Source organism: Mustelus asterias, chromosome 26 (assembly GCF_964213995.1).
Source record: "Mustelus asterias chromosome 26, sMusAst1.hap1.1, whole genome shotgun sequence".
Classification (NCBI taxonomy): domain Eukaryota; kingdom Metazoa; phylum Chordata; class Chondrichthyes; order Carcharhiniformes; family Triakidae; genus Mustelus; species Mustelus asterias.
In genome coordinates, this window is record NC_135826.1 from 47,969,549 (window position 1) to 47,989,889 (window position 20,341).

At 47.5% G+C, this 20,341-nt stretch overlaps 1 pseudogene; it reads left to right on the top strand.

Moving 5' to 3' along the window:
• The first annotated feature begins 16,795 nt into the window (after positions 1–16,795).
• On the top strand, positions 16,796–17,000 carry LOC144479787 (U2 spliceosomal RNA; annotated as a pseudogene).
• The last annotated feature ends 3,341 nt before the right edge of the window (positions 17,001–20,341 follow it).

Consider the following 20,341-nt stretch of genomic DNA (forward strand, 5'->3'; position numbering starts at 1 on the left):
AGATTGTCAAGTACAAGTTATCTCCACAATTCAGATGTTCAAATTCGTAAACTGGGTCAGTGATGCAATCTGCTCCATATCATTATCAGCGCAGTTGAGAAGCCTCAGGTTGACAAGTCTAAGATTACCTGGAATTTCTGTCAACAGATTGAGATTATAGGAATGGGCTGCTCCTGCTCTTCGCCTACATTGTCCAGTGTGCTGAGGTGCCCATGCGGGCCTCCACTTTTAGGCACTGACCAGTCCTGTGGCTGGGGTTGGGGAGTGCTGGGGTCTTCTGCTCAGTGACTGATGCCGTTGTCCACATGGACACCACTGTGCTGCGGCACCCAGGCAAGAAGATAAGCAGCTCCTGCGTGGAGCTGCTCCTCCAATCACAGGCGGTTTCTTTCCAATGCTTGCTCATGATAGGCTCTCAGACATCCGTCTCAACTCTGGTTCATGGTGTGGAGATGCCGGCGTTGGACTGGGGTGGGCACAGTCCAATGCCGGCACCTCCACATCATGGCTACTATCGACACTGCAAACCGCCGGCTCAAAGTGGAGAGAACTCCAAGAAAGCTATCCATTCACCCGATGAAGGAGCAGCGCTCCGAAAGTTCGTGATTCCAATAAACCTGTTGGACTTTAACCTGGTGTTGTGAGACTTCTTACTCTGGTTCAGTGGTGGAACTCTTGCTGCTGCACTGGCCGGCTATATGTTCAAGTCGCATTCCCAGACCTGAGCAGAAAATTCAAGGCTGATGCTCCAATGCAGTACTGAGGGAGTGCTACACAGTGCTGCCTTTTAGATGAATTGTAAAACTGAGGCCCTGTAGAAAGTTTATTTATTAGTCACAAGTAAGGCTTACGTTAACAGTGCAATGAAGTTACTGTGCAATTTCCCCTAGTCGCCACCCTCCGGCGCCTGTTCAGGTCAATGCACCCAATCGGCACGTCTTTCAGACTGTGGGAGGAAACCAGAGCACCCGGAGGAAACCCACACAGACGCGGGGAGAACGTGCAAACTCCACACAGACAGTGACCCAAGGCCGGGAATCGAACCCGGGTCCCTAGAGCTGTGAGGCAGCAGTGCTAACCACTGTGCCACCGTGCTGTCCCTCTTATAGCACTATTCTGAAGAACAGCATTTGATTGTCCTGACATCCTGGCCATATTTATCCCTCAATCAACATCCCCAAAATAGATTAAAAGCAAATTACTGCAGATGCTGGAATCTGAAACCAAAAGAGAAAATGCTGGAAAATCTCAGCAGGTCTGGCAGCATCTGTGAGGAGAGAAAAGAAGTGACGTTTCGAGTCCAGATGACCGTTTGTGGGGTCATCTGGACTCGAAACGTCAGCTCTTTTCTCTCCTTACAGATGCTGCCAGACCTGCTGAGATTTTCCAGCATTTTCTCTTTTGGTCACCAAAATAGATGAACTGGTCATTATCACACTGCTGTCTCTGTGGGAGCTTGCAGTGAGCAAATTGGGTCTATGTGTCATATATTCCACTGTGACCACAGTTCAGAAGCACTGCACTGTCTGTGAAGTGCTCTGGAAAGTCTGATAGTTGTGAAAAGGGCTATATATATGCCAGACTTTGCATTTTCACTAATCAGTACAGGTGGGGGGGGAGCAGGGGAATGGTTTGCGTAGCACCAAGACTCATGTGGATTCCCCAGGGGAGAACAGTGCCACGGATCGCCACCTGCAAAGTCCATTGCATTACTGGCGCCGAGGGAATTGACATAAATTTGCATAGCACCACTAAATGATCAAATTTCTCTCCCTTTATTTCTTGTTGTTAAACAGAACTATTTGGCCGTTAAGCGGATTAGTGGTGTGCAAGTTTATCTTTAATCTTGGAGTATGGGTGTCATTCAAAAGACCAACATTTGTTGCCCATTTCCACTTGGCCTTGAGAAGGTGGTCATGGGCCTTCTTCTTGATCTGCTCCAGTCTGTGTGGTGGAGGTGCTCTCATCGTGCTGTCAGGGAGGGGCTTCCAGGATTTTGGACCAGCGATGACAAAGGAACCGGCAAAATATTTCCTTTCCCAGGACGGTATGTGACGTAGAATCCTACAGTGCAGGAGGAGGCCATTTGGCCCATCGAGTCTGCACCGAACATTATCCCACCCAGGCCCTTTCCCCATGTGTTTACCCTAACTAGTCCTCCTGACAGTAAGAGGCAATTTGGCATTGCCAATCCACTTAACGTGCACATCTTTGGACTGTGGGAGGAAACCCACGCAGACAGAGCGAGAATGTGCAGACTCCACACAGTGACCCAAGCCGGGAATCAAACCTGGGTCTCTGACGCTGTGAGGCAGCAGTGTTAACCACTGTGTCACCGTGCCACACTTGGAGTGGAACTTGGAGTTAATGGTGTTCCCAGGCACTTGTTGCCCTTATCCTACTGGATTGTGGATAATGTGGAGATGCCAACGTTAGACTGGGGTGGGCACAGTAAGAAGTCTCACAACACCAGGTTAAAGTCCAACAGGTTTATTTGGTAGCACAAGCTTTCGGAGCGCTGCCCCTTCATCAGGTGAGTCACCTGATGAAGGAGCAGCACTCCGAAAGCTCGTGCTACCAAATAAACCTGTTGGACTTTAACCTGATGTGGTGAGACTTCGGATTGTGGATGTTATAAGCTTTAGGAGGTGCATAAAAGAAGCCTTGGCATGTTTCTGCAGTGCATCCTGTGGACATTTCAGTCTCAGTAGTCCACAACGGAGGGGTGGACACTTAATTCTTGATCAAAAAAGTTGTTTTGCTCTGGTTGGAGATCCTGGAGTGATACTGGAGCTGTACCCAGCTGGACAAGTGCAAAGTATTCCATCACCTTCCTGACATGTGTTTTGCAGGTGACCGAGAGGCTTTGAGAAATTTACAGACAAGTTGCTCACTACTATAAACCCAGCCTCTGACTTGCAGCTGTAGCTGCAGTATTTATGTGGTTTCTGTAGGAACTTTGGATTGGCCACTGCCAACATATTATGCAGAAAGGGAAGATTATGCCATCAGTTTCTTTATAGTGCCATCACTTTATAATTACCAATAGCATGGTGGCACAGTGGTCAGCACTGCTGCCTCACAGCGCCAGGGACCCAGGTTCGATTCCCGGCTTGGGTCACTGTCTGTGTGGAGTCTGCACGTTCTCCCCATGTCTGCGTGGGTTTCTTCCGGGTGCTCCGGTTTCCTCCCACAGTCTGAAAGCCATGCTGGTTAGGTGCATTGGTCATGCTAAATTCTCCCTCAGTGTACCCGAACCGGCGCTGGAGTGTGGCAACTAGGGGATTTTCACAGTAACTTCATTGCAGTGTTAATGTAAGCCTGCTTGTGACACCAATAAATACGTTTTTGAAAAATTTCTTATGAGCAACACTTTGCAAGTCTGTCACCTTAGAATGTAATCCAAATGATAATCTCCCACTTCATCATCCTAACTCTCATTAACTGCAATCCCAGGATCCAGACTCAGATTATCCATACTCTCATTATTCACACTGTTGACTGTGAAACATTCTGGGCGGACCATGCAAAGGTCCATTGACCTGAGTGGGATTTTCCAGTCTTGGGGCGAGCGTGGCCAGAAAATCCCGCGCTCTGTGTAACTCGGGGTGGCATTTTCCAGCCTCACCCAGTGCTGGGACCATCCAGTCCTGCTGAAAATCAATGGATCTTTTGGCTGAGCCTCTGAAACTCTTCAGCGGGTCCCAACTCACAAGGGCCGGAAAATCCCAGCAGAGGAATATAGTCATTTAATTGTAATTAGTTACAAACAGCATTTTTAAACCAATTTTTTTGCCGAGGTCCTGCCTTATTTTCAAACATGTTTGCCAGTTTAACACCTGGATGAGTTTATTAACTATGTGGTTCTGATATTCCCCTTTAGATTAGGTTAAAGGCTTCCCGTCTTTTTGACCACCACATCCAAAAGCGTCTGGCTAAACAGGTGAAATGGTTCAGCTGACCAGCTGGAGGTGCTGCTTTAGGTACATGTAGAAATGTAGGATATGGAAACAGAGGAACACATGGAGGCCATCATGGCTGACCTTGTAACCTAACTCTGTATATCTCATCTTTGCTCGATATCCCTTAATATCTTTGGATAACAAAAATCTATTGTAATGACTCAGGGAGCCTGATTGGAAAGGAACATAATTTATTACAGAATTCAAAGTAAAACTACTACTGTGGTATACACACACTAGTCCCTGCCTGGGACTACCATTCAGCAGGCCCAGTCCTGGGCCTGCCTGATAAAAGGTTCAGGTAATGAGTTCCGGTTGGCAGCCCACTGCCTGTTACCAGGGGAACTCGTACTCAACGAGCCCCACAAGGATGTCAATCAGCGGTTCCCCATGGGCCTCATTGGAGTTTGTCGCATCTATCAATCTCAGTTTTAAGGTTCACAATTGTTTTAGCATCAATTGCTGTTTGCCAAATCGCAGAATTGTTACGGCGCAGAAGGAGGCCATTTGGCCCCTCGTGTCTGCACCGGCTCTCCAAACGAGCATCACAACTTAGTGTACAGAATCACAGAATAGGGAGTTCCAAACCTCTATCACCCTTTGTGTGTAGAAGTGTTTCCCGATGTCACTCTCAAAAGCTCTCACTCCAATTTTTAAGCCATGTCCTCTAGCCTTAGAATTCCCAACCAGCAGAAATAGTTCTTTTCAAAACATCCAATACATTCCCCTTAAAATCCCGGCAAGTGGAATTCCAGGGGAACCCCTTCGAAATTTGTGTGAAGCGGAGCTTTGTGATAGTCGAGGAGTTACATACAGACACATGAACGTGTCTGTATGTAACTCGATCTGCCTACAACCACGGTCTATGTCAAAAACAACAGATTCGAATGCTGAATGGAAACACCGTAAAGCAGTAAATGTGTGAAAAAGTCTTTATTCAATTTGTTTACGTCTTGCAGAGGCCTGACCTTGTGAAAGGTCGGAGCTTTGCACCGGAAAATATCAGGAGTTATCTCTGGAAAAGCCTGTAATCTTCTGGTTAGCGTGCTGTTGTTGGGCGTCCACACGATACAATCCACCATGTCGTCAATGAAGCCAAGCGTGTTTCTCTAGTGTTTTTGTGTGCTGCTGTGTAAACTCCTGAGGCATCTTTGCAGCATCGGCTTGGGAAACAAGTCAACAAACAGGCCGGCAGTCATCGGACTCTTCAGAGCCACCGGCCTCCTCAGACTCCTTGGTTTAAGAATGTACTGCATCTACGATTGCATCATGTGTCAGTTCAGTTGTGCATCATACAGCTTCATTCCCCTCCCCATAAGTTTCCATGGTTGTCTACTGGAATTTTCATGCCAGCCTCCTGTAGGGTGGCACGGTGGCACAGTGGTTAACACTGCTGCCTCACAGCGCCAGGAACCCGGGTTTGATTCTGGCCTTGGGTCACTGTCTATGTGGAGTGTGCACGTTCTTCCCGTGTCTGCGTGGGCTTCCTCTGGGTGCTTTGGTTTCCTCCCACTGTCCAAAGATGTGAAGGTTAGATGGATTGGCCATGCTAAGTTGCCCCTTATTGTCCAAAGACGTGCCGGTTAGGTGGATTGACCATGCTAAATTGCCCCTTATTGTCCAAAGATGCACAGGTTAAATGGATTTGCCATGCTAAATTGCCCCTTATTGTCCAAAGATGTGTAGGTTAGGTGGATTGGCCATGCTAAATTGCTCCTTATTGTCCAAAGATGTGTAGGTTAGGTGGATTGACCATGCTCAATTGCCCCTTCGTATCCAAAGATGCGTAGGTTAAGGGGAATTAGCAGGGTAAATATGTGGGGTGACAGGGATAGGGCCTAAATGGGATGCTCTGTTGGAGAGTCGGTTCAGACCCAATGGGCCGAATGGCTTTGTTTAACTCCAGCACGATGGTACGGTGGTGCTTTGGTTAGCACTGCTGCCTCACAGAGCCAGGGACCTGGGTTCGATTCCTGCCTGTGTGGAGTTTGTATGTTCTTCCCATGTCTGCGCGGGTTTCCTCCAGGTGCTCCAATTTCCTCCCACAGTCCAAAGATGTGCGGGTTAGGTTGACTGGCCATGCTAAATTTCCGCTTAGTGTCAGGGAGATTAGGAGGGCAAATACATGGGGTTAGGACCTGAGAGGAGATAGGACCTGGGTGGAATTGTTGTTGGTACAACAACTATGGGCCGAATGGCCTCTTTCTGCATTGTAGGGTTTCTATTCTATGATTCTGGCATGACTATTACCTCCTTTTATTATAACCAGCATGGCCAATCCACCTAACCTGCTCATCTTAGGAGTGTGGGAGGAAACTGGAGCACCCGAAGGAAACCTATGCAGATGTGGGGAGAACGTGCAAACTCCACACAGACAGGCACCCAAGGCCGGAATCGAACTCGGGTCCTTGGCACTGTGCCAACGTGCCGCCCTCACAAACTCTCATACACACCAAGATTAAGAATAATTAAAAGTAATATATTGTCACAGCGTATAATTATCCCAGTCTCTTTTGTGACAGCCCTATAGTTTTTTTGGAGGAAACTGATGCATTAAAGTTAAAGTGAAGATTTGGTAAAGCAAAAGATTCTCAGCTGGCTTATAGTTGAATTTCTATAAAGTGAAGAATTTGGAGTGATTTGGGGAATCCTTCTCTCTGTTAGGATCTCCTCATTCTAAAGATAATGCTATTTGCTTGCTTGGCTGTTCATTAGACTTGCACCCAGAATGATAGCTTTCAATGGAACTCTTAGAGGGGAATGTTCCAATCTGCCCACCATGGGAATCGTAGGGGATGGTGGGGGGCAGACTATGCAAAGATCCATTGACCTCGGGCAGGATTTTTCCGGTTTTTGGGGCGAGCGCAGCCGGAAAATCCTGCCCTTTGTCTGCAAAACATCTTCTTTCTCATTTTAAAGTGGATTGCAAAATGGTTCCCTTATCTTGTGACTTCCACTAATTTAACATCTTTTTTTTCAAACAAAAGGGTGCTGCGTATGTTGTTTCCAATCATTCTGTGTTGCTGTTTGACCCTTTGAGATTCACCCTTCTTAGTTTGGTTGAGGGAAACCATCATGATGCAGTAGTTTATCGGACCCATTCACATCCACCTTACACACATTCTTCTTTTGTCCGGGGTGAATCCGTTTGGCTGGCATTCTATAATTCTTTTGTGTTGATCCATCCTTAAACAAAAGGATGTGTGAATTCTCCAGATGGCTGTGAATGTCTATATTTAATTGGGTATTCGCCTGAGACTTAGGGGAGGGGACAGGATTTTCTGGCTGCGCTCGCCCCAAGGTTGGAAATTCCCACCCTAGGTCAACAGACCTTCGCATAGTCTGCTCCCCGCCCCCCGTCACCCCCACCCCCCCATGTCACCCCTGCCCTGTCCCCCACCCCGCCCTGCCCCCCTCACCCCCCCCTCACCCCCCTCACCCCCCCCCCCCCCCCCACCCCCCCACCCCCACGGTGAGGGGCATCGGAAAATTCCACCCAGGAGATATCTGAAGCTCAAAATGCTAAAGATCACACGACTTGCAGTGGCCAATCTAACAATCTGTGTGTCCAGTTTTTAAAAGTATTGACTAAAAGTTGATAATATAAAATATAGAAATTAGGAGAAGGATTTGGCCATTCAGCCCTTTGAGTCTGATCGTGGAACATCGCAATTAGTCAGTGAAGGCAATATTGGAAATAAGGATTGTAACATAAAGAGACTAAGAAATGACACATTTCACACCAGAACAATTAGATTAAATTAAATAAACTCCATGAAATGATTATTTATCTTTCAGTATATTCAACAATTTGTTATTACTGATACACAGGACTAAAAATTGGACAAAAAGGGATAAAATTTTCCCATTGCATCAACTTAATTGAAGAAAATTCCATTGATCACAGACAATTTCACATTATTCACTTCCACCCAGTGGAGTTTACCATTCATCATCAAGGAATGTGTGATTGGAAAGTTTACCCAAAAATGTTTGTTCCCAGCCGCATCTAAAACAAGATTTAAGTGCCAGCCATACTTCAAGGTTCTGACTCACACCAGGGCATGAGCTAAGTGATCACAGCTATGGCGTATGTTTGAGACTCTTGGTTGCAGTTCAATAAAGGAGGCACAAATTCTGCTTCTTCATAAACTATCTTTACTTCTTTGATCAAACTCCACAGACAATTCTCCCCAATGCCACCTGAAGCCCCTTTATATGTCAGTTACTTCTATCGAATAATTGACCTCAAATTGGGACTTAATTGGTTAACCCATTCCTAACAGTGTATTAGTCTTCTATGCATTGAAACCTCCAACTTTATTCTTAACCGCATTGAAATTAATGTTGCCCCAAAATAACAATTAATCATGGTACGTTCCTCACATAGGATGACTAATACATCTGCTATCAATGTATGACAGAGTTAGACCAATGTTCAGGCTAAGCTGCTATTCAAGTTTATTTGCAACTAAAGTGAATCACAGACCTAAAACAACAAAGTCTAGGAGGCATGCACATTGATATTGTTGGTGCCATTTTAGTTCCACTGCTACTGTTTCACAGAAGATTTGATTTGATTTTTGATTTGATTTGATTTATTATTTCACATGTACTAGTATACAGTGAAAAGTATTGTTTCTTGTGCACTAGACAGACAAAGCATACCATTCATAGAGAAGGAAGGGAAAGGGTGCAGAATGTAGTGTTACAGTCATAGCTAGGGTGTAGAAAAAGATCAGCTTAATATGTGGTGCGTCCATTCAAGAGTCTGATGGCAGCAGGGAAGAAGCTGTTCTTGAGTCAGTTGGTATGTGTTCTCAGACTTTTGTGTCTTTTGCCCGATAGAAGAAGGTGGAAGAGAGAATGTCCGGGGTGCGTGGGGTCCTGAGGTTATGCTGGCTGCTTTTCTGAGGCAGCGGGAAGCGTAGACATATCGGACAATCTAGGCACCAGCCATTTAATTTATGCACAACTGGATTGGCTATTCAAAAACAGTCTGAATTCCTCCCTGATCATTTGGCAAACTCTTGAAAAGGCCCAGTGGTCAATTCCACAATCCTAGAACCACAGAGGGAAGGAGCATTAGGTTAAAGGTAGGGTTGTAACATTGCAGCCCTAATATTCCGACAGGGAGTATGGAAGCGTTAGGCTATTCATCAAATCACTGCAATGCCGAAGGAGGCCATTTGGCCCATCGAGTCTACACCAGCTCTCCGACAGAGCACCTTACCCAGATTATATCCCCTGTAACCCCACGTTTTTACCCTACTAACCTACACACCTTGGGACACTAAGGGGCAATTTAGCATGAACAATCCAGCTAACCTGCACATCTTTGGAAACAGGAGCACCTGGAAGAAACCCACACAGATACGGGGAGAACATACAAACTCCATGTGGTGAACCATAGATGGTTACCACTATGGGTACTTGTACATATGTTACTCTTGTTACTGTTGGGGTTAGGGTTGGGGTGTTCCACCTGTTAGCATTGTTCTGTGGTACACTCCGTTTGGCTCCGCCTTCTTACAGGAGTATAAAGGTCACTGCTACTTCCTAGTGGCCCTTAGTCTGGGATAGTATTGTTAAGCAGTATGCTCTATTCTTTTTGTGAATATAAGCCTTTATTCCCGGGTACGTCCTAGCCTCCCGAGTGAATTAATCGCGCATCAATTTTATTCACAACAAAATACCGAAAATTTTGTTCGAAGAAAAATGGAGCAGATGCTGAAACACGATCGGCGAACCTTGGATCCGCGTGCCGCGGGAGCGTCGAATACTTTCGACCATTGGTTGAAGTGTTTCCAGGATTACATTGACGCCTCGACAGCAGTCCAGACCGACGCCGACAGATTGCGGGTCCTCCACGCAAGAGTGAGCGACACTGTGTATGCAACAATCCGTGATTCCCAAAATTACAAAGAGGCCATCGAATTACTCAAGAAGCTGTACCATAAACCGCCGAACGAAATTCATGCTCGTCACCTATTAGCCACTCAACGGCAGCAGCCCGGCGAAACGACGGGACAGTACCTGCGCGAACTTCAACAGCTAGCCAGAGCCTGCAATTGCAAGGAGGTGTCGGCTACTCAATACACCAACAATCTGATCCAAGATGCGTTCGTGGTGGGAATCGGCTCATCCTATATTCGCCTGCGGCTGCTAGAGCAGAGTAACTTGGACCTAACTAAGACGGTAGAATTGGCCGATGCAATGGAAACGGCCTCCAGAAGTCTTGAAACCTACCCCACTGACCACGAGGGAACAGTGTGGCAAGGACAGCCACCGCCTCAACTGTACCCGGCGGCTCCTCGGAACTGTGCGATAATGCTCTCAACTTCAGACCTGACGGCTGCGGCAGCTCCTGGAGGCCCACGGTGCTATTTCTGTGGATTGGCGAAGCACCCTCGTCAGAGATGTCCGGCCAGGACGGTGTTTTGCTCCACCTGTGGGAAGAAAGGGCACTATGCAAAAGTGTGCCGAGCAAAGACCCCTTCCAAGCCTAGCAGTGCTGCGTGTGACTCCCCATTCGCCCAGAGGTCCGAAAATACGCGGCCTTTGAGGCGGATGGCCGTCTCTACCACTTATTAAGAGTCCCTTTCGGCGTCACTAATGGGGTCTCGGTCTTCCAGCGTGAGATGGACCGAATGGTGGACCAAAACGGGCTACGGGCTACCTTCCCGTACCTGGACAACGTCACTATCTGCAGCCATGACCAGCAGGACCACGACGCCAACCTCCAGAAGTTTTTACGCACTGCGTCTCTCCTGAACCTGACCTATAACAGGGAGAAGTGCATATTTAGCAAGCACCGCCTAGCAATCCTCGGATACGTGGTGGAAAACGGGGTCATCGGCCCCGATCCAGACCGTATGCATCCCCTCCTTGAACTCCCCCTACCCACTAGCATCAAAGCACTGAGAAGATGCTTAGGCTTCTTCTCGTACTATGCACAGTGGGTCCCCAATTACGCGGACAAAGCCCGTCCGCTCATAAAATCTACCTCTTTTCCCTGACAGCAGAGGCTCGCCTAGCCTTTGAAGGGATAAAAGCCGGCATCGCGAAAGCCACGATGCACGCTGTCGATGAGTCCATCCCCTTTCAGGTGGAGAGTGATGCATCTGATTTTGCCCTGGCTGCCACACTTAACCAGGCGGACAGGCCCATCGCCTTTTTCTGTCGCACCCTCCAAGGCCCTGAAATACGGCACTCCTCTGTGGAAAAAGAGGCTCAGGCCATTGTGGAGGCCGTACGGCATTGGCGCCATTATTTGGCTGGCAAACGATTTACCCTGCTCATGGACCAGCGGTCCGTGGCCTTCATGTTCAACAACACGTTAAGGGGAAAAATTAAGAATGATAAAATCTTGAGGTGGAGAATCGAACTCTCCACCTACAACTATGATATCATGTACCGTCCGGGGAAGCTCAATGAGCCCTCAGATGCCCTGTCGCGTGGAACATGTGCCAGTGTGCAGGAGGACCGGCTACAGGCCCTCCACAATGATCTCTGCCATCCGGGGATCACTCGGCTCTTCCATTTTGTAAAGGCCCGGAATCTGCCCTACTCCATAGAAGATGTCAGGTCGATAACTCAAAGCTGCCAGGTATGTGCAGAGTGCAAGCCGCACTTCTACCGGCCTGACAGGGCACACCTCATTAAGGCCACTCGCCCTTTTGAACGACTGAGTGTCGATTTCAAGGGCCCCCTTCCTTCGACAGATCAGAATGTGTATTTCCTCAACGTGTTTGACGAGTACTCCCGATTCCCCTTTGCCATCCCCTGTTCTGACATGTCCCCTGCCACGGTCATCAAAGCCCTGCGGAGTCTTTTTACCTTGTTCGGCTACCCCAGTTATATCCACAGTGATAGGGGTTCGTTGTTTATGAGCGACGACTTGAGGCAATACCTGCTCTCTAAAGGAATTGCCTCAAGTAGGACTACGAGTTACAACCCCAGGGGTAACGGACAGGTCGAGAGAGAAAACGCTACAGTCTGGAAGGCTGTTTTACTGGCGTTAAGGTCTAGGGGTCTTCCAGTCTCCCGTTGGCAAGAGGTACTTCCTGATGCGCTCCATTCAATCCGGTCCCTCCTGTGTACGGCAACCAACGCTACCCCACATGAGCGGATGTTTACCTTCCCCAGGAAGTCTTCCTCTGGGACCGTACTGCCGTCTTGGTTGACGTACTCAGGACCTGTCCTCCTGCGGCGGCATGTTAGGGCCCGCAAGTCCGACCCTTTGGTTGAACAGGTCCATCTCCTCCATGCCAACCATCAATATGCCTATGTGGCATATCCTGACGGGCGAGAGAACACGGTCTTTATCAGAGATCTGGCGCCTGCAGGGGACCTGGAAACCCCCGTCACTCCCGCACCCCTGGTTAGGATTCCTCTGCCCATTCTCGCCCCTCCTGACACGGCGCGGGCAGCATCGGGACCTCCACTTAATCCTCTTACTCCCGTGTAAAGTTTGCCTGAGTCCAGGAGATTGTCGCCACCTCAAGGTCCACAGGTGTGTGAGGAACTGGAGGAGTCACTGGACACCACCTCGGAGAGAGGGTCGTTACCACGGTCACCAGAACCGGCACTGGAGCCAGTGCTGCGGAGGTCGCAGAGACGGTGCGGACCTCCGATACGGCTGAACTTGTGAACATGTGGACAGTTCGTATTGTCTCCTTACCCCACCGGCCTTTGTTTTTAAAGGAGGGGTGAATGTGGTGAACCATAGATGGTTACCACTATGGGTACTTGTACATATGTTACCCTTGTTACTGTTGGGGTTAGGGTTGGGGTGTTCCACCTGTTAGCATTGTTCTGTGGTACACTCCGTTTGGCTCCGCCTTCTTACAGGAGTATAAAGGTCACTGCTACTTCCTAGTGGCCCTTAGTCTGGGATAGTATTGTTAAGCAGTATGCTCTATTCTTGTTGTGAATAAAAGCCTTTATTCCTGGGTACGTCCTAGCCTCCCGAGTGAATTAATCGCGCATCACTCCACACAGACAGTCACCCAAGGCTGGAATCGAACCTGGGTCCCTGGTGCTATGAGGCAGCAATGCTAACCACTGCACCGCTGTGCCGTCCGCAACTTGTTAGGAAATAAGAATTTGCATTTGTATAATGATCCCAGAATATCCCAAAACACTTCACAGCCAATGACATACATCTGAAGTGTTATCACTGCTATTGTGTAAGGAGATTCATGAATCCTTTGGTAAATGTTCATATATCCCTCCTTGTTTAATACCCCCGGAATGTGTAATAGTTTGATCAAATGCCCTTTCTCAGTTGTGGCTCTGTGACCAGAACTGTGGTCTTTGAGTCAAAGGTTGTGGATTCAATTCCCACTCCAGTAACTTGACCACAAAGAAAATCTAGGGATGAGTAGTGTGTGTGTGCTACATAATGTGGAGATGCCGGCGTTGGACTGGGGTAAACACAGTAAGAAGTTTAACCACACCAGGTTAAAGTCCAACAGGTTTATTTGGTAGCAAATGCCACCATTTGCTACGAAATAAACCTGTTGGACTTTAACCTGGTGTGGTTAAATTTCTTACTGTGCTACATAGTTAGAGGTGGTGTCTTTTAGGGGCAATGTTTTAACTGAAACCCATTCTGCTCTCACATATACGCAAACATCCTGTGGCACTGGCTCAAAGGCAAGCAGGATAGTTCTCCCTGGTCTACTGGACTATATTGATCCCTCAATCAACATCACAAAAACAGATTATTCTACTATTATCGCATTGCCATTTGTGGGAGCTTGCTGTGTGCTAATTGGCTGTTGCATTTCCTATATTATAACAGTGACGAGACTTCAGTCGGAATTCTCCAGCTGTTCACGCTGGCAGCATTCTCTGGTCCCACCAGCCGTGCACCCTCTGCCGCGGGTTTTCCGGCGGTGTGGGGTGGCTCCAATGGGAAATTCCGTTGACAGCAGTGGGACCAGAGGATCCTGCCACCAGCACACCACCTCCCGCCACCGAGAAATACGCTGAGGGGAGGCCAAAGAATCCCACTCTTCAAAACCACCATTTTGGCTGGAAAGTGTTTTGCGATGTCCTGAGACTATAAAATGGTGCTATATAAATGCAAGTTCCAATGTTTTGCTGTTGCTGCCTATGACGTGTGTCAGAGATCTCTAACGTGTGTGGGGTTACTTGTGCAATTCCCTTGAGACATTCAGAGCATTGAGCCAACGCAATTTTCACCATTTATAAGAATAGGTGGTAATTCTTCTTAGATCTCATGGGACAGTTCAACTGCCACTAGGTCATAAAAGGAGGTTCCAGCGTCCTATTTGGTTAATTTCATTCCTTTTCCTCATCCAACTTTTATTCTTGCATTCATTCTCTGGAACCTTTTATTTCCCCCCTCTCTCTAGATATAGATAGGCTGGAAAATTGGGCGGAGAGGTGGCAGATGGAATTTAATCCGGATAAATGCGAAGTGATGCATTTTGGGAGAAATAATGTAGGGAGGAGTTATACAATAAATGGCAGAGTCATCACGAGTATAGAAACACAGAGGGACCTAGGTGTGCAAGTCCACAAGTCCTTGAAGGTGGCAACACAGGTGGAGAAGGTGGTGAAGAAGGCATATGGTATGCTTGCCTTTATAGGACGGGGTAGAGTATAAAAGCTGGAGTCTGATGATGCAGCTGTATAGAACGCTGGTTAGGCCACATTTGGAGTACTGCGTCCAGTTCTGGTCGCCGCACTACCAGAAGGACGTGGAGGCATTGGAGAGAGTGCAGAGAAGGTTTACCAGGATGTTGCCTGGTATGGAGGGTCTTAGCTATGAGGAGAGATTGGGTAGACTGGGGTTGTTCTCCTTGGAGAGACGGAGAATGAGGGGAGATCTAATAGAGGTATACAAGATTATGAAGGGTATAGATAGGGTGAACAGTGGGAAGCTTTTTCCCAGGTCGGAGGTGACGATCACGAGGGGTCACGGGCTCAAGCTGAGAGGGGTGAAGTATAACTCAGACATCAGAGGGACGTTTTTTACACAGAGGGTGGTGGGGGCCTGGAATGCACTGCCAAGTAGGGTGGTGGAGGCAGGCACGCTGACATCATTTAAGACTTACCTGGATAGTCACATGAGCAGCCTGGGAATGGAGGGATACAAACGATTGGTCTAGTTGGACCAAGGAGCGGCACAGGCTTGGAGGGCCGAAGGGCCTGTTTCCTGTGCTGTACTGTTCTTTGTTCTTTGTTCTATTCCCGTATACTTCCCTTCCAAACCCATTTAAAATCCAAGTCATCACATTACCACTCCTTGCTTTCTGTCTTTTTTGCCTTACATCTCTTGTACGTTGATTCTCGGCCTCGATTTGTGTCTCCTTGGACGGCACGGTGGCACAGTGGTTAGCACTGCTGCCTCACAGCGCCAGGGACCCAGGTTCGATTCCCGGCTTGTGTCACTGTCTGTGCGGAGTCTACACGTTGTCCCCGTGTCTGCGTGGGTTTCCTCAGGGCGCTCCAGTTTCCTCCCAAAGTCCAAAAGACATGCTGGTTAGGTGCATTGGCCATGCTAAATTCTCCCTCAGTGTACCCGAACAGGCGCGGGAGTGTGGAGACTAGGGGAATTTCACAGTAACTTCATTGCAGTGTTAATGGCAGCCTATTTGTGACACTAGTAAATAAACTTTAAACTTTTCTTTAAACAACAAAGTGATTTTAAAGTATTATCTGTATGGCAAGTTACTATTTTCAATTTGTTTTTGTACCGGGGAGAATATGCAGAGAGCGGAGTTAAAGGTCAGACCGAGATGAAACCACTGGAAGGAGAAATCTATTCACTTTGATTTCTGATGGGGCTGCGCTGTCAGAGGGTCTGTTTTGACGAGGCCCCATCATCGCTTTCAGGTGGATGTGAAAGGTCCCGTGGCTCTGTTCAAGGAAGAACAGGTGAGTTATCCCGAGTGGCCAATATTTCTCCATCAAAGAACCTCATTGAAGAAACAATTACCTGGTCATCATCTCATTGCTGTTTGTGGGAGCTTGCTGTGCACACATTGCTGTGCTGTGCATACATTGGCCACCACATTTTAAAAAATTCATTCATGGGCGTCGCTGGCTGGACAACATTTATTGCCCATCCCTAGTTGCCCTTGAAGGGCAGTTGAGAATCAACCACATTGCTGTCGCTCTGGAGTCACATGTAGGCCAGACCAAGTAAGGATGGCAGATTTCCTTCCCTAAAGGACATTAGTGAACCAGATGAGTTTTTATGACAATCGACGATAGTTTCATGGTCATCAATAGATTCTTAATTCCAAATATTTTTTATTGAATTCAAATTCCTCCATCTGCCGCGGCAGGATTTGAACCCAGGTCCCCAGAACATTAGCTGAGTTTCTGGATTAATAGACGAGCGATAATACCACTAGGCCATCGCCTCTCCAATTTTTTTCCTTTTGCATTTGCCTTTCCTACATTACAATAGTGACCACACTTCAGGAGCACGCCACTGGCTCTAAAGAATTTTGGGACCTTCTGGGGTTCTGAAAAATGCTATATAAATTCAAGTTCTTTGTTTCTTCAATACCTGGCTATTGGATAGTACTGGGAGAAGCCTCGCTTGAGGAAGAAATGGGGATAGGGCTATTGTTAAATGAACAAAAGATTAGTACTAGCCGATGAAGGAAAAATATAGGGAAAGATTAAAATGACTATTCAGTTCTTACTCTATGACGTTTCGCAATCAAACCGCAATATTTACCAGAAAGCTACATGACCAAGGCTTTTCAATCTTGCACTCATCAGGACAAATGCAAGAATACCAAATTTCAAACAAGGTACAGGTTAAACAAGTTGTTTTGGCTAAGATCGCTTCTTGGCCTTTTGGCTAAGATCAAGTGTAGTATGGATAGGATGCTGCGCTTGGTTGAGGTCATTAGGTTACATTTAAGCTTCATTTGAAGCAATTTTTAAAAGCGGCGTCTTGGCCTTTTGGCTAAGATGCAAATGAGATCAAGCCTTGGAGGAGGTGAGTCTGCACCTACTCCAATCAGCTTGGCTCATGTAGATCAGGCCTAAGACAGGAGTGGAGGCCCTGTCTTGTCAGCTTGGATCGGAAATGTCTCAACTTGTTGAGACTCTGAATTGGACTTGATTGAATTGGAATTAAAAAATTTTAAAAAGTTGTTTCATGCTGCTAATTGCAGCGGCAATGTGAGTGGTATTTTTCACTCATGGTGTGCTGCCATCAGGCCTAAAAGATGTCTTGCCTACGGCACAACCGAACAACATCATGTCTGAATTTTGGTGTTGGTGTGATGCCAGGTGCCTCCCAACAACTGGCTGATTGAATTGAACAATGCTTTCCTCCAGCTGTCTGTAATAGACAGAGTACAGGCCATACTCGACTAGCCTGTGTTTGCGGAACCCAAAACAAAATACCTACTGTTAGATGTGATTCTGCAAAGATGTGCAGGTTAGGTGGATTGGCCATGCTAAATTAATGTCCCAAGGTACGTAAGTTAGGGGATAAAGGGGTTACAGGGATAGGGCCTGGGTGGGATGCTCTGATGGAGTGTTGGTGCAGGCACGATGGGCTAAATTGCCTCCTTCTGCACTGTAGGGATTCTATGATTCTACATAGTTTGCCAGTATTTGCTGAACAAATGTAAGCGCGCTAATATAAATAACCAATTTAAGATAATCAATCAAGCTCACAACACGACCTATTTATTGCTTGCTATAAGTGACACACATCCATACACAGGGAACCATCCTCTGCAAACAAAAGGTATAGGTTCAAGCCTTGCACCTTTCTTGAAGTACCCGGGAGCTAGGGGAGCCGATAGACCCTCCCATTCCTTTTCCCATGACAATGTCTTGGCCAATCAGAGTCAATTTGTCAACAAATTGACAACCTTTTCTCCAGTAGTATAAATTGTTGTGATCATTTGAAATTTGGCCTTTTTGGATTTTTCCTGATGAGTGCAAGATGAAAAGCTTCAACGGCATGCCTCTCTTTTTAAGCAATTACCCAAGTCTATGTCACCGAGCGCCTATCTAGCAGAAAATCCTTGTGTATGAACTATCAAATTAAAAACAGGGAAAATTCTTTCTTAAAGCTATATACTGGTGAAATGGCTCAGCAGATGAGTGTATTGCCCAGTACATTTCTCAGTCATACAGACCAGGCACCATTTTGATCAATCCCTCTTGTAAAGGGGGGAAAGGTTCAGTAGAGATGTGCGGGGGACATTTTTTACACAGAAAGTGAGTGGTGAGGGCCTGGAATGCGCTGCCAAGTGAGGTGGTGGAGGCAGACACGTTAGCGACATTTAAGACTTATCTGGATAGACACATGAACAGACGGGGAATAGAGGGATACAAACAGGTTGTCTAGATAGGACAATGTGTTTGGCACAGGCTTGGAGGGCCGAAGGACCTGTTCCTGTGCTGTACTTTTCTTTGTTCTTGTCTGTTCTGAGAGAGATGCTTTTTCCCATGTGGAGGAGTTAAAATTAGCCTCAGCATCCCATGGGATGGAAAGTGAGAAAAATAACTGAGCTTCTGATATCTAAGCAGCTAACACTGCTGTGGAAATGGGAATCCATCCTGATGCTAATATTTTCCGCTAATATTTTCCACAAATTGGGTGTGTTCTTGCTGGCTCGCTGTGCCAGTCGATCAGAGTGGCGAGCTGGGAAGATTGCGGGCGTGAATTGGTTTTGTACCCTCCCAGCCCTGTTCTGCCTACATACATCAAACTCGTGAAATTTTTAGTTGATTTTAATGTCACAAGTAGGCTTACATTAACACTGCAATGAAGTTACTGCGAAAATCCCCGAGTCTCCACACTCCGGCGCCTGTTCGGGTACACCGAGGGAGAATTTAGCATGGCCAATGCATCTAACCAGCACATCTTCCGGGCTGTGGGAGGAAACCAGAGCACCCGGAGGAAACCCACGCAGACACGGGGAGAACGTGCAGATTTCACACAGCCAGTGACCCAAGCTGAGAATCGAACCCGGGTCCCTGAGGTTGTGAGGCAGCAATGCTAACCACTGTGCCACCATGTCGCCGGTGGCACAGTGAGGACTCATCGGATTTAAAAGCACTTACCTGCTCCCGCACGGCTGTTGGCCCCTTGCCGGTGAGACGTCACGCCGATGGGTGTCATTACTGCTCTGCAGTACCGGGCCCAGGTGCCTTGGCCACTCCGGGGGGATGGGAAGCCATTGACGTCCTTGGGTGGTCGGGAGCATGGTCGGGTAGTGCCTGGTTGGGCACCATAAATGGTCCAGGGCAGTGCCGAGGGGGTGTGGCCTGAGGGGGATGGGTCCTGAGGGGGGTGCGGCTATAACAGGGGCGTAAGCACAATGATGGGGGTGGGGGTTTATACAGGGGGAGCTCTGCAAGGGGGGGGTGACATGTAGGGGGGAGCTCTGCAAGGGAACGGTGGTATGTAGGGGGAGCTCTGCAAGGGGGGAATAGTGTGGGGAGCCTATGCAGGGGGTATGGCATACAGGAGTGGGCCATGGACAGGGTTGTGGCGAGGGGGGATGAATTTTGGGGATCCACCGGGGACTCATCAGGAGGGTCCAGATGTTCTGATGTTGGCGACTGACGTTGGTGTGGAGTGTAGCAATGCTGCTGATGATTGAGGGGGGTCTGATGTCTGTGGTGAGGGGGGGGGGGGGGGTGGTGGGAGGGTTCTCCCTGTACACCAGTAGATGGGGGTCCTCTGCGCAATGGTGCCCCAATGGACTGGGTCAGACTTGGCTGTGAAGTCCTTAGTGGCTGAATAGTCTGGTGACACTGTTTTAAAAAATGGCTCCAAGGTGAAAAGAAAGAAACTCGCCTTTCGCCATCTCATGATGTCCCAGAGCTCTGAACAGTTAATGAAAGACTTTTATTATGAAGAATAGTCGATATTATGATCCTGTTCATTGCGTAACTGGAAGTCCAACACCAAAACCTCATTGCTTCAAACCTCTTGCCATATCATCGATTGTCCAGCAGATGGCAGAAACAGAACAGCATTCAAAACCAAAATGAGATTCAGGTGAAGGTTTTAAGTATTTACTGTGAGATGTCCCAAATGATCTCGCAATCAAAGGAACACTTGTAAAGCGTACTTGCTGCTGATATACAATTAGATGTCACAGTAAATTTGCACATAACAGGATCCCGCCAACAGCAAAATTCTAATAAAGAAGAGGTGACAGACTGCGCTTCACGTGACAAAACCTGGAAACACCAACAAATGGACAAAAACAGCTTCCATTTATATAGCGCCTTTAACGTAGTAAAACTTTCCAAGTCGTTCCTCAAGACTGTAATCAGGTAAAATTTGACACCGATCCACAGAAAGAGATATTTAAACAGATAGAAACAGAGAAAACAGGAGCAGAAGG